Source organism: Meleagris gallopavo, chromosome 10, assembly GCF_905368555.1.
Source record: "Meleagris gallopavo chromosome 10, MGAL_WU_HG_1.1, whole genome shotgun sequence".
In the NCBI taxonomy this organism is placed as follows: domain Eukaryota; kingdom Metazoa; phylum Chordata; class Aves; order Galliformes; family Phasianidae; genus Meleagris; species Meleagris gallopavo.
The window spans coordinates 15,181,510-15,195,563 of NC_139413.1; the positions used below are offsets into that span (position 1 = coordinate 15,181,510).

General features: G+C 37.9%; 1 protein-coding gene and 1 long non-coding RNA gene across 2 annotated transcripts in view; one reads left to right on the forward strand and one right to left on the reverse strand.

Moving 5' to 3' along the window:
* Positions 1–10,360, forward strand: part of LOC116216988 (uncharacterized) — a 451,866-nt gene extending 441,506 nt beyond the window's left edge. Inside the window, 1 exon segment of the mRNA XM_085231079.1 lies at positions 9,788–10,360. The gene's annotated coding sequence lies outside the window, so the exon portion shown is untranslated.
* Positions 6,294–9,916, reverse strand: LOC109369270 (uncharacterized). The gene is made up of 4 exons (XR_004160795.2): positions 9,792–9,916; positions 9,038–9,236; positions 8,758–8,935; positions 6,294–7,271 (listed from the first exon to the last, which is right to left on the reverse strand). It is a non-coding gene; the product is annotated as an uncharacterized LOC109369270 (long non-coding RNA).
* Positions 10,361–14,054: the final 3,694 nt, after the last annotated feature.

The following is a 14,054-nucleotide window of genomic DNA, read 5'->3' on the forward strand; positions in this document are numbered from 1 at the left end:
CAATGAACCCTTTGGTACTTTAAGCTGCAAGACCTGGGAGGAAAAAAAGAAACATTTGTCTGTGCCTATGGGATCTTCTTGACAGAGATTGTCAGAACACTTTAAAGTGTTTCTCCTCTCCTGTCAACCATTTTGCCATAGAAGTAACACATAACAGCAAACAGAAAGTAGACTTAATGTCTGGACTTCAGTCTGGTTCACATACAATGTTAAAATACGGAATTGGTAATATTATGGTAAGGAATGTGTGTATGTGTGTGGGTCTGTGTGAAGTCATGTAACCATATAGTAATAGAAATTTTCTACTTTTGTAAAATTCCTGCTTTCACTAATCAGAATGTATAATCTGACTACTAATTGGAAGAATATATATAGTTCAACAATTTTAGTCCTGACAGCTGTAGAAGAACATTTCGCAGAGCTGATTGACTGCAGAGGCCTAGCAATGAGACCTACCCTAACAGATCAGAAGGACAAATAGGTAATTTCTTAGTTGGTTTAATCAACCATTGAAATACATAAGTGAAATTACGTGGAAAAGAGAAGGTAGAATTCAGTGATAAAGATGCAGAGTGGAGGGAGAAAATATAAAATCTCAGTTCACTATTAACAATCACTCTGTAGGCAGACATGTCTTTCCCCCAGGCTTTTGTCCATCTGGAGTTCCCACCTGCACTGTGCCAAACAAGATTTAGCTTAAATGCCCAGCCATTTATTTGCAGAGTATCGTTGATATATATTTTTTGTTCATATGAAGATTTGCTAATAACCAAATATGTTATCTGGTCTTGAAAAGTCTTTGTTTTCTATTTAAAAAGCAAATAATTGCATTGTTTAGGTTTTGTGTTCTTTTCTGCCCTTGGTGATGAGAAAACCATAATGAAATTACACTATGCATCTGCATGTACCTGAGCTGTAATAATGGAGATAAATTAATTACTCCAGAATCAGGTTAGTTCACCTGCCTCAGCCATTTCAACATAACCACCAGAAAGTCCTAGAGGCCCCATATTCATGACTGGAAGATTTTTCAAAATAGAGCACTACTAGTAAGGCCATCTGACCTCTCTCCCTTCTTTGCTGTCATATTTGGTGGACAAGACATAAAGCATTCCAGTGAACAACATAGGGGCTGACACAGAGGAGATGGTGCATGACTGAGATGTTGAAGTTGGCTTACCATCACTGTTCCATCAATGTAGCAGAGAGAAAGGGAGTTCTACATACTGGGATTGTTGCAGGATAGGAGCAAAACAAATTAGTGAAATCCATCTTGTTTTCACATAACAAATACCAGATGAGCTGGAGTGATGCTGTGCAGGAGATTGCAGTGAAAATATGCAGCTTGTGATAAGCTGACAGGAGCTGGACTGAGCACAAATATCTTAGAAACATCAATGGATAAATGCAAAGGTTTTGTTTTTTTTTTAAAAAAGTGTATTTGCTATGCTTCTCTTTTCAGAATATAACACATAGTATTAATGCCAGTGTCTGTATTTATAACACCTTATACTTCCCAAGTGTCCATTTTGTGCATTTTGTATGTTCTTTTTTTTTTTTTTTTTTAATGGACATGTTTTAATTATCATTAGAAATCTCTGACAAAGGAGATTAGACTTGTTCAGCAGGACTGTTTTCTCAAGACATCCTGGCTGCAGTGGAGTGACTATGATGACTCTTGCACAGATGGGACAAGACTGGTTGAGGTGACAATCCTGACAGTCCTAGCTGAGGAAGCAGGGCCACTGCATTGGTTTGATTTATAATAAAATTGCTTCTCAGCAAATGTAGCCTGTATTATTCTTTCTGCTAGATGTAATGGAAGAAATAGTTAACCATAGCAAAACAGGACGACAGCAACAACATATGTTTTGGCAAAAGGCCATGAGGGTTTATATCAGTTAGCGTTGTGTGCTTGTTCCATACCAACTAAAACCATTTAAACTCCATGGGAAATAGTGAAGAATATAAACACTTTCACAAATTTGATTGACTATGGAAGGCTATAAGATAGATTGCAAATGATAAACTGAGTTTGAAAAACAAGCAATGTGAGAACAAAAGTTGAAAATGGTGTAACTGAGAAACAGTCTTCTAGAGAAATAATCTAAATTTTGATTTCTGCTAAAAGTCAATTATAAATGTGGAATGGTTCCTTCACTCTCAAGAGAGAGAGATCTTGCACTGAGGCTACCTGTGGGAGTTGGCAGATGCCTTTGGGTACACTGAGAAAAACAGTCTTTCAGATAGGATGACTGACTTAGTGAAATCCAGTCTTTTTTTAATTCTAATTCTGAGAATGAATCACATGATTTTCTACAGATAATTGGCTGATGTCCACTAAGTCTTGAAAATAACTTTACATCCTACTTTGTGATTGACATCTAAGTAGATGGCTTTCAGGTGGGGGAGTTTTGGTGATCTGGCCTGCTGCATTTAGGTGCCAGGACCCTTGGCACACTCTTTGCAGCTGTGCTGCAGACTTCCTGCTAGGGACTTTGTGATTAAGCTCCATTATCCAACTTTCACCTATCTGGGAAAAGTTCATCAATTTAATACAGTTTTAGAAGTGGCTCTTTATGGGTACAGCTAGTGGCAGTTATGCAAGTCAAATGATTCTCTGGAAATCCTCTGGTAAGCCACACAGCTTAACAAAGTTACTGATTCAGAACCAAAGTGAGTAAGATGGCAAATTTCATCATGTGTTTGAAACTGTTTTGTGTATCTATGGCTTTTTTGTATCTGCAGTCCAAAGTATTACAGTGGCCTTCAACAAAGATAGCTCTCTGTATTAAGCACTATCATCAAGGTAGCTTTTACTTTCTTGTTTTGCTCTGTACTCGTGTAGTCCTGGAAGAGCTTCCTGGGTTCCAAGGGTCAAGGTAGGACTGCAGTTACGTAGAGTTCTTTGTCTTCAACAACAAAGATTTAGTAATCAGTAAAACTAATGGACCAAGGCCAGTAGAGGCATAAACAGTGACTGTACCTCTTGAGCCTAGCTCTTAAATGGTGTAAGTGAATCTACTGTGTTCCAAAAAGTCTCACCCTTTTTTTGGATCTTCTTTGTGTCAGTAGCTTAAAGGCTAAACTAAGACAAAAGGATTGGAGTGACAGCAGTAAAAAGAATTGTAATAGATCTAGTGGCATAACTGTTTTATTTTGTTTTTCCTTGTTAACTGCTTTTCCTTCTTCATGTTCGTTTCTGCACCTACTTATACAGGAGATAAACAAGGCCAGAAACTGATTATACCTACATCAAGATGTCCTGTAATCAAGGAATGAATGTCCAGGTCTTTCAGCACTTCTGTACTGAAACACTTAGTAGATAGGATTGCAGATCCTGCACCAAACCTTCTTGCTCTGTGGCTGTCAGGAATTGATAATACATATATGATGCCTAGGGAGCAAACTCTGAGCTGCTGCATTTCTACTCTTGCAGGTTGTCATTGTTGTAAGCTATGATTATGAACTGCCCTAAGCTTCGTCTTGTCACTAGTCACTGCCCTGATGCATGCCAAGAGGTAAAGTAAGCAACACGGATGGCATCTGGGAGAAAGGGAGAAAGGAGGAACTCAGTTTGGCAGATAGTGGATCACAGCAGGGTTTATTTTGTAAACAGTGGTTTGCTAAATAGCCATTCTTTAGCTAAAGTGGGTTATTTCCAGCCTCAGTAATATTTTATTACTATTGTTAAGAAAAAAGCATACAACAGCTATAGGAGAATGGTGGTTCTCCTAGCTAAGATTCATTGCTCAATAACAATTTGGTTGTGTGATTTTAGATGTGCTGGACTTCTAAGTGTTCTTTTTTCCTAATTCTTGTCGTACTCAAACACACCCATTTTAATTAGCAAGAAATTAAACTTCCTGCAGGGAGAAGAGTAGTATTATCTGGTTTGTGCATAGGCTGCCTCCATCACACTAATGCATAATCAAAGAAAATACAATTCCAGCTCTGCATATTTGAGGCCCAGTCCTGTGTTCCAGTGTGCCCATCCTCTGCTCATATAAGTGGGTGAGTCCTCAGGCTTTGCTTGGGGCAAAAAGTACTATCTCATAATAAAAATAATATATATATATATATTTTTTTTAAAAAGGGTAATTCTATGCTAGGACTTAGATTTAATAAAATCAAGTGTTCTAATAGGCCAGCTTCAACTGTCACTGTGGTGTAAAGCAGGTGATCCTCCTGAAATGTCTGGAGCTGTACCAGTCTCATATTTCAGAGATCAGAAGCAGTTCCAATCTGCTGAAGAATGAAGCAGTTCTGTTATTTGTTGGAAGCAAGAAATCAGTTGTCCAAATCAACAGTTCTCTGCTATGTCCCACCTGAGTTTTATACTATAAAATAAGTTACATAGGCTCCATGGGGTGCTTTTCTAAGTATGTTTCACTGTGTTTATTAATAAGGTCTTTTTTTTTTTTTTTCTTCTTCAGGCAGCTTTTCCTCTGAACGGGACTATTTCTGCACTATTTGTTTTTTTCTGTTTCTATTAAAACCATTCTAAGATCCAGGAAAAAGTTTGATTTTTTTTTTATTTTTATTTATTGATATATTTATTTATTGGTCTTTCTGAAACTACTATAAATATTTGCTAGTAGTTCAGGGTGTCTGTCATACTGTTTGTAGCCATGTGTTTTTAAATATTTTAAGTGGTATGTATGAGGGAGGTTAGTTTTACAGCAGGCTTTCCGAAACTGACATATGGAAGTAGAGGTGAAAAAGCAAATACATCAATTCTGCTTCCAGTGCAGGGCGTTCTGATTTGTGCTGGGGAAGAAGGAGGATGAGTGGAAGAGTTCATCTGGGAGAGAGGCACAGGGCAGAGACAATTGAAAAGGACCAGTTTACAGAAGTTTATAGATAAATGCACTTATTTATAGTCAGTAATCTAAGTTGTGTTGTTTGGCATGAGCTGGTTTCTCAGTGTTTATAGCACTTTCAGTAAAGCTATCTGTTAGAGATGAGGAGGTGCTTTAAGGGAAGGAGAACATCCCTGTGTGAAAATGCCATGCACTCCTTGCTTACCAAGCGGTTTAAGTTAATATAAGGGGACTCAGTGTTCTGACTCTAAATGCCAAGGCAGCAATACCTGAAAGGTCTGAGACTGTAGCACTGGACTACACAATTTCCTATTTACTACATATGGTATATTTAGTAACTAATCAGCCAACCTAATAATTTAAAATAGTGTTTGACAAAGAGGTCAAGTGTTTAATATTAGGGCTGGGAGATCCATAAGAATCTGAAGGAGAATGTTCTTTGGAACAGTGCAAGATGCAGCTTCTGGCTTTGCTGTTGTCTCTCTTCTTTCATTCCGTACAGATGTCATAATTTCTTAAGTTCAAACAATTCCATACATTTTCTGCTTCTGGAGGATGTAAGTCTATGGAAATCTCAGTTCCCAGGTGACAGACCAAACAACTCTGTTTCTGGAAGCTTCCACTCTTGAAGGCTTTCAAAAAGCTTTTTGAAAAGTGTCATAGTTTATGGAGCAAACAAAACTTCCCCAGAGTAGGTGGAGAACTCTGTATTTTGTGGAAATCTCATTAGAATGCAATCAAAGAGACTTTTCAAATTAAATAATTGCTTTATAAAACTTAGCAGACATTATGTTCCAAGTCTGCTAGCCAAATGGATCTCAGCCAGAGGGGTGAGAAGGAGTGAACCAAACCAAGGCTGGGATAAATATGCCTCACTTCCACACTGCCTTTGAACTTCGCCAGTATATGCAGAAGCTAGAAATAGCCACAGTGTGCTGCTGATCTATAGCACAACCTGGGCAGCGTCAGAGCCTCGTTTCCTCAGTAAAACAGAAAGAAAATACAGATGTAAATGAGACTAAATGCTATACTTGGATCCAGACTGTGGGACACACATCTGATTTTATCATAATTACTGTCCTCCCTCAGCTCCTGTTTCTCTGTCTGATAATGTTCCCACATTTTGTTCTTCATGACTCCCTTCATGACAGTTAGCAGTTTATTTGCCTACAGTGGCTTTTGCTACTTTATATCTGCCCATGGGTCCCAGCTCAGTTACAGATGTTTGAACTAACCTGGCTCCTTGCTGCATCTTCCAGCTGAGGAAATTGCAAGTATTATCATGGCAAGCAGAAAAAATAGAGGATACACCCTGCACCTCAGATTTCTGTAGCACTTTTTATAAACCCGTGTGGCTGGTAGCAGACTTCTCATTTCTTGGGTTGGTGGTTTTTTTTTTTTTGTTTTTTTTTGTTTGTTTGTTTGTTTTTGTTTGTTTGTTTTGGTTTGTTGTGTTTTTTTGTTTGTTTGTTTTTGTTGTTGTTTTTTTGTGAATTGGCAAATATATACTAGAGGAATGAAGTATTTGACATTAAAAATGGGACACACCTTTTAATTCTCATGAAAGTATTATCACGAGAAGCCTTCTTACATCAACAGAGTGAGAACAAGTTAAATATTTTGTTTCAAAGGGATTATCCCTACCCAACAGGGAACAGCTGGCATAAAGCGTTGATCCACCTCCCATTGCAAACATGAGCCAAACTCCTGTTGATTTCGTTGGTACGGAATCAAGCCCTTATTAAGTTCACGACCAGCTTTGCACAACTTCTGCCTCTGTCTGCTTCCCTCGTTTATAGGCTGACCTGCCACTCTTGAGAACCTGAGCTGAAGAGGGCAGCAATGAAACAAACAAACAAAAAACAAGAGGCAAATGAGTAAAATAGCATGAAAATTTGTTTCTAAATATATTCAGTTGTGCAGTACATATCAAGCAGCCCTACTAACTTCAATCCAGTCCTTCTGTCCTTTCTGTATGAAAAAAACACATGACAAGGAATAAGATGTATCCAGGATCTTCACTCATGAAATAAGGTAGCTTAGATTCTTATCTTTTCTATGTCAGCAATGTTCCTCTCCAGGCTCTGTCTCAATTCTGTGGCTAGCTGCTTGAAAATGACTGTTTTGTTATGGTATCTCCAAGTTCTGTACACAAATCCTTGTGCACAAAACACAAGTTACTCGGTTACTCAGGAGACCTTACTCTCAGATCTAGAAAGGGCTACAGGCTTTTTCTTCTCTAATCTGAGTGTTCTCATCAAGAGGAGAAAATAAATTTATGTAGAACTTTTAGAGAACATATATTGCTAAGAAAAAATCTGGACATGAGTTAGGATCCAAATCTCTGATATCAGCAGGCTTCCTGTCCATCAACATCCAGTCCCTTCATTGTTCTCCTGTTGGAATGCATTTCTGCTCAATGGCAGACCAGGTTGAAACTACCAGTGCCTAGGAACAGCAAAAAAGGTAATGAGTTATTAAGAGCCGTATGGTATGTGACATATCCGTGAAAAAACTGGGGTTGGACTCTCTTATTTTATCTAAATGTTAGTACTTATTAACAAGATGTTTTCATATCCTTTCTAATACTTTGAGATAAATTTTCATCTATCATAGCTATCTTCATTTTACTCAGTTAACAATGAATGATCAGTGAAACATTTTGGAACAGAAAAGGCTAGATGATTCATATAACCTCTGATGTGAAGGGTTTTCAAAGTTTAAAGTAGTTATGTCTCTTTCACAACATGTAAGAACCAAGAAATGATACAGGATAGCTAAGAAGCTTGAATTGAATAACACAGTTGGTGAAATGTTCATACTGGTTTGATTTTTTGATAATCAAATTGTGTTTCATTGTTCAGTATTTGCACGACTTCTCAAACAAAGAAGCTGTCTTCACAGCCATCTCTTTTCACTGAAAGTCACCTTTTGATGATAGTGGTGTGACTGTGTGAGTGTTGTATAACTGCAATTTCTATCTCCTGAGGAAGGTGCTGTGCAAAAAGCTGTGTTTCATCTTTTTTATTAAAACTGCCAGAAGATCCAAGATGTGAAAAGGAGTCCAAAGTCTAGCCCAGCTGTGGCTAACAAGGAATCTAGAAACGTTGCCATAACGTTCCTGTTATGCACACTTCTGATAAGTCTGTGTGAAGACTGTAGGATCAAATTCTCTGCTGGAATGAAAAACATTTCTTTGGTGTCTGCCACACTTTTACTACCCGTTTCAGCAAAGACCTTGGTTACTAAATGCTAAAATACAGATTGTATAATCCAACTTGTATAATCAATGTTTTTATCTTTGTGCCAATGCACATAAAGAGGTAAATGTGATGCATGCATGACTTCTTCATGGAACTTCCACTATTTAAGCTTATGAGTGGAAATTCAGTATCCTGTTCAGGTAGATTATTTTACAATATTAATAGCCTTTGCTATTGCATGATTTCCAGAAACATGTAAGCCTCTTCCCTGTGGAAGGCTAAATGTGCTGCTCCACTGTTCTGGACCAATATTGCAATTCTGTGGTTTTGCATTTTTAGCTATTTCTTTTGAAATTTCTAGTTAGCGAAAAAATCAAGCTATTCTATGTTATTTCTATTTATGAGGAAAAAATGCAGCGAGTCACATACTACTTTTTTGCAATAAATAAATAAATAAAAGGGACAAAGTTCAATTTTTCTGACCCCTGATCAAGTCAAACAACCAGAATAATTTTACCCTGCTGCCTGTGAAACCTTCCTCAGCCACAGCTCATTCCTTATGCTCACCCTTGGCCTCTTGTGGGGATGTGCTGTCTGTTTATCCTGCCTCCTCTCCCCTTTCCTGCAGTGCCTCTGGTGGCTTTGCTTCCCACCCACCTCTGGAAGACACTCAGTGCAATGCTCAAAGATTCAGTTCCCTCACAGTCCATCTCTGAGTAGTCAGGCCTTACCTGTGCTTTGCTTTGGAGGCTACATATCTTCACAATGGAATGAGTTGCTCCTTCCCAGCTAGCTCAGCTGAGGGAAAATGACTGCAGACATCAGCTCTGGCAGTGCTTCATTCAACCAGTCATAATCTATTTTCTACCAAAATTATTCTCATAACTCGCTTTGCATAAAAAAGCAAGCCTGAAAAGAAGAGGAATAAAACATAGAGTGGTTTAGAATTGTATACTAGGAATAATTAAACTTTTAGTAAAATGCTTCTGTCATTTCTCTATTTTTACTCACCGTGAGGAGGACAGCATGTTCTCATCTCTATAGAGTCACATAAACGACTTGATTAAAGTGCATGTTGCAGAGCTGAATCTGGGCATTTGAAGCTTCTTTGCTGTTTTCTTAAGGTATTTGTATGATAGATGAGGAAAAATTAAGTCCTCTGCTCCCGTGCTTAGTTCATCTTGTTATGATGTAGATATATTTTCCACAACTTGCAAATAGGGTAAAGAACAAGAGTACTTTAGCTATTTAAAGTCTTTAGAAGAAGAAAGGCAGTTTAGATTACCAGCAGCCTACAATGTGCTTGGCACAAAAATGTCAGTTTTAATGGCAAAGTTCAGGATAAAACTGTGTCAGCTAATTTAATCATTTACCATGAAATACCAGTTATCTTAATCTTACATGCAGTCCTTAAGTCTGCTGCATATTTTTTTTTGTAATTGAATCCTGACCCTAAAAGGGAGCGAGCAAGGAATTTGCTTTTCAATGAATAGTTTGACTCTAAATGTTTCTGTTTATAAATTGTATTTGCAGCATTGTCAGATATTCTAATACTGAGTAGCTAATATTTCTGATGAGTCAATTTTTTTTTTGTTTCATATTTGTTTTCCATGCTGCAGAAATCATATTAGTATTCAGTTTCTATGGAACTTAACTGAATTCTCTGGAAAAGTGCAAATATTGTTCCCAGAACTTAAGGCAAATAAATTAGTATCTAACCCAGATGACACAATTTATTCGTGTGGTTTGCTTTCCATCTAGATACCTGATGTATTACTTCAGCAGCAAATTCAACAAGGCCAAGATGTCTTCATTTTCCTCCAGAGCAAGAGCTGTACAAGCATTGTGATGGAAGTATTGGTCTTCTGTGGCCAGCCGGCGAGAACCCATCAACAGCTGTGATGAACAGAGCAGACAGAGAGACAGGAGGCAGCTGAAGCCAAAGAGGACCCATGCCTAGAGCTCTGTGTGTGTGATTGGAGCAGAGAGAGGCCAGGACCCAAGGAAATCCCAGCAGCAAGGGAAAAAAACAGATTGACTCTCAGTGACTCATTTAGCTCCTGGATTGGACAGATCTCTCCCCTGCTGGCAATTTGGCTGAGCATCAATGGACAGATACCAGGATGAATAGCTTAAAATAATTAGGGGTTGGGAATCTGCAAAACTGCTAGCCATCCAATTCTTTACTCTGCAATGTGAGGCACAAAAAAGAAATTACATTTAGGTTATTAAATATTAAGTCAGTGGATTTGCCTCCATTTGGTCCAGAACAGGAAACTGGATAAAATTCAACATTTATTTCATTGTGTTGATGGCCTGTTTATCACTGAGCGGGTGAGTGCATTTTGGCAGGTCAAGCTCTTTGACACATGGGGCGAACGTGTGCTTAATTTCTCAAACAGAAGAATTAATATAATAATAATTAACACAGATGAGAACAGAATTAAAATCAAGTACAGTCAAGAGTTCAGTTAAATGCCAGATATTCTGCTTTCTGTGTGTTCTGGGGCCAGATTTTTTTACTGTTGAAGGTAGTGAGGATTTTGCTATTGGTGCTGATGGGAGATGAATGGTTCTGAATGTAGAGATACTGGATTCCCTGTACTTTCTATTTAGTGCTTAAAAATAGAAGCAACAGGCTCATTTAGTATCAGTAAAGGTCAGTTAAAATTATAGAGACATCCTTTGGAGCAAATCCTCTGCCTTGTATTTGCATATTTATGAACTAGAGATTACGACAGGCTATTCCATTTATTAGAGCAGCATCTCTATAGTTAATTGTCTGTCAGTATTTCCATTATAAACCCCGTTTTTCAGTGTTTTAATATCTCAGCCATTTAAAATCACATCAGGAAGCAAGTTGGCCTTGTGTTGTCAGGCCAGGTGCAATTTTTTGTTCTGGATTATTATCAGTAATCAAATACTGTTCATTATATATGCAAATAAGTCACGACATTTCTGGTGGGGGAAAATAGCAAAGCATGTGGCTTTGTGATTTTGTTGTTTTTTTTTTTAGAAAAGAAGAGAAAAGATGAATTTGGCAAATGATGGCAACTGAGACTTCATGATTTAAGAACAGCATCTCAAGCAGTTATTCTGAAGTGGTTCTCAGTGTGAAATGAGGTTGCCACATGCTTATCAGTGGTGATAGAATTATATAGCTACAGATGCCTTGCCCCTCAAAAGCTTCTTGTCTGTCAGAGTGGATGAAGAACACCAGGTAAGAAAGCAGAGGACGTAAAAAAAAACATGAGCGTCTAGAAGTAACAATAACCCCAGTTGTACCTTCAAAAACTGACCTCTTTTTAAATGTTCTCAAGATGTAGAGAAGTGCAGTGGCCTTATTCCTGTTCTATGAGGTGGAGAAGTGGGGCTACTGAGGCTCTCAGGAAAAGGCAGTTGTGAAGATGCTTTGCATGCACCTCTGAGCTGAGCAGTATCGCTCATCACAGCAGTCCCATATCCTACCCCTTCCAAACAGATTCTCTTTGTTTTCTGACAGTTGCTGGTTGGATAAAAAGTAACTACCTGTCAAGGGCAAGAGTTTAAATTGAAATGCCAATTTTTAACCTATAAGGGCAGCAAGAAATTGTTCTTCAGTAAAGAAGTTGGTCTTACTCTATAACCTCTTGCCCCATGAAAAGATAAACACTCTAAAAAGGAGCCCCCAGGCATTGATTTGTCCTCAGTGCTTTGAAATATTACTTGCAGGCACAGTAACTGGAAAGCTAAAATTCAAATTCACTAAGAGAAAACAAAAAGTTGTTCACAAAGTGTTTGTTGCTTTTTACTATTTTGCCTGTGTATAATTGAAGAGGGAAACAGAGTCTGTGTTATCTACTCTTTCTGCCGTAACGGTCTGTGTGCAAACTGGAGACTCCACAGAAACTAACAAGGGCAGACCAGAAGCTATGGAAGCATCATGTACAATCCATGTAGAAACCTGGGTAAGACCTAGGGCTGGGCCTCTGCTCTGTGCTCTGTTCTGTGAATTTTGATATACCAAGTTTAGAATTTGCATTGCACAATGTTTTGGGTACATCTTTTAGAAATGATTGCAAAAATACGTCTGTGATCTTAAAGTCTCAAAGTCCAAATGGTGATCCAGACTTTGCAACCACGAGCCCAGTTGAAGACATTCCACCCAGGCTTGTTGAATATTAGTTCCACAGCCTAACGGCTCAGAGTCATCAGTAGCGCTTTTTTTGAAACAATAGTATTTTGGATACTTTTCAGGTAACTGCTGACCTAAACTGAGTTTTCCAGATTCCTTCCAGAATTGCCATTGTAAAAAACAGTCTGCTTTTCCCAGGCGCATCATAGTATTTTTTCAGCTAAAAATTACCTCTGGTTCTATAGGTGATCATAACTCAGAAGTAGGGAGACAACAGAAATTCTGTTTTGAATGCAAAATTACTTTAACAGTTGTATAAAGCAGGTGTATTACCCAAAGTAAGAGTGCAGAAGGGAGGGCCTGCTGAAAGTGTTTAGAATGTATTTAGAAGTATTAATTATTTTATGTTGTCTGCTGAAAGATAAGTCCATGCTCAGTAAGCTATCTAAACAGTGTTTTTTACTACACGTTTGTTATGTTTTGGTTTTAATTCGCAGTGACACAAAATCTTGCATAACCAAGTTGAGTGCATCTTTGAATATTAAAAATACTAATTATTATGTAATTAGTCATCAGGATGTGTGTAATTGTGTAATACCAGAATTCCTGGGTGTGGTAAGAATGTAGGTAGAATGCCAACGCTCATCTAGACATAGTATTATAAAATTACACAGCATATCCCCTGGGTGGGTACTGTAATTGTATTTTACATTTAAGCAATGGCTATGTTAAGAAAATAGGACTTATCTTTTTTAAAAAGAATATCTTCCCACTGGCATGAGTCTTAGTAAATTATGATGATAATTATATCCAAATAGGGTGTCTTCCATCTCCCAGGGGACTTCTTCATAAATATATAAATAGGAGATTGAAACCAGTTGTGGCAGGAAGCCACCCCAAAATGGACGTGTGACAGTTGCTGCATCCTGCACAGAAGTAATCAAATGCAGAAAATGTACTGGAAAAACTTTCTATCTCATGAAAAATCATGTGAGATTAAGTAGAAATCTGAGTAGAAATTAAATTAATTCTATTATTTAATAGACATCAATGCCAACCTTAAACCATGGTGGAAACAGAACTGTATAATCAATCAGATTCTTCTTTGGACTTACCCATGAAGATCTAGGTTACAGACATAAAATGTACTGAGCGTTTTTATTGCCTACGACCTGTGCTAAGATTTATTGCCAATGTAGTGCAAAAATCTTCTGAACTCATGGCCAACATTCCCCAACACACACCTGGTTGTCACTCATCCTTCCTAGGATGGTAGGATCTGCAGTCATTGACAGGCACGCACTTCACTGGAGCCAGCACTAAGTAGCTAAGTGGTGGTGAGTTCTACAGTATGGACAGACAGGAGGATTGTTCTTTTACATGGGTCAGCACTTCTCTCTTTTTATATAGATTCACAGTGAAAAATTCAAGAAAAGAACGGAAAGGTGAAAATTCTAACAGCAAATTAAAATGACTAGGTTCTTACTCATTAGAAATGTAAAATACTGGAGCCTAAAGCTGGGTTTTTTCCATGTGCCTGGGTGGAAAAAGGTGAGGTGCCCTGTGAGGATGATTTTATCTTTTACTTCTGAGTCTGAAGATCTTCGATGTGGTTTGGCAAGTTCATAAAAATATTTGTGATAAAGTTGAACTGCTGTCTGGAAATGTAACATATATCTCAAGGAAGCTTGAGAAGAAAACACAGAAGAGTCAGCACTATACATGAATGAGGTAAAAAATTGCAGACAATTAGCTACTAGATGACTCCTACTAAATAAATCATCAAAGACCTGACTGCTGCTTCCAGGTTTCCACAATAGTATTGGCTCATTGAAGATGCCAAAAATTGCTTAAGATGTTAATTTGGCCAAAGTTTTAGGAATCTGCTGTTCTTGTTTGAATTCACTGATCAAC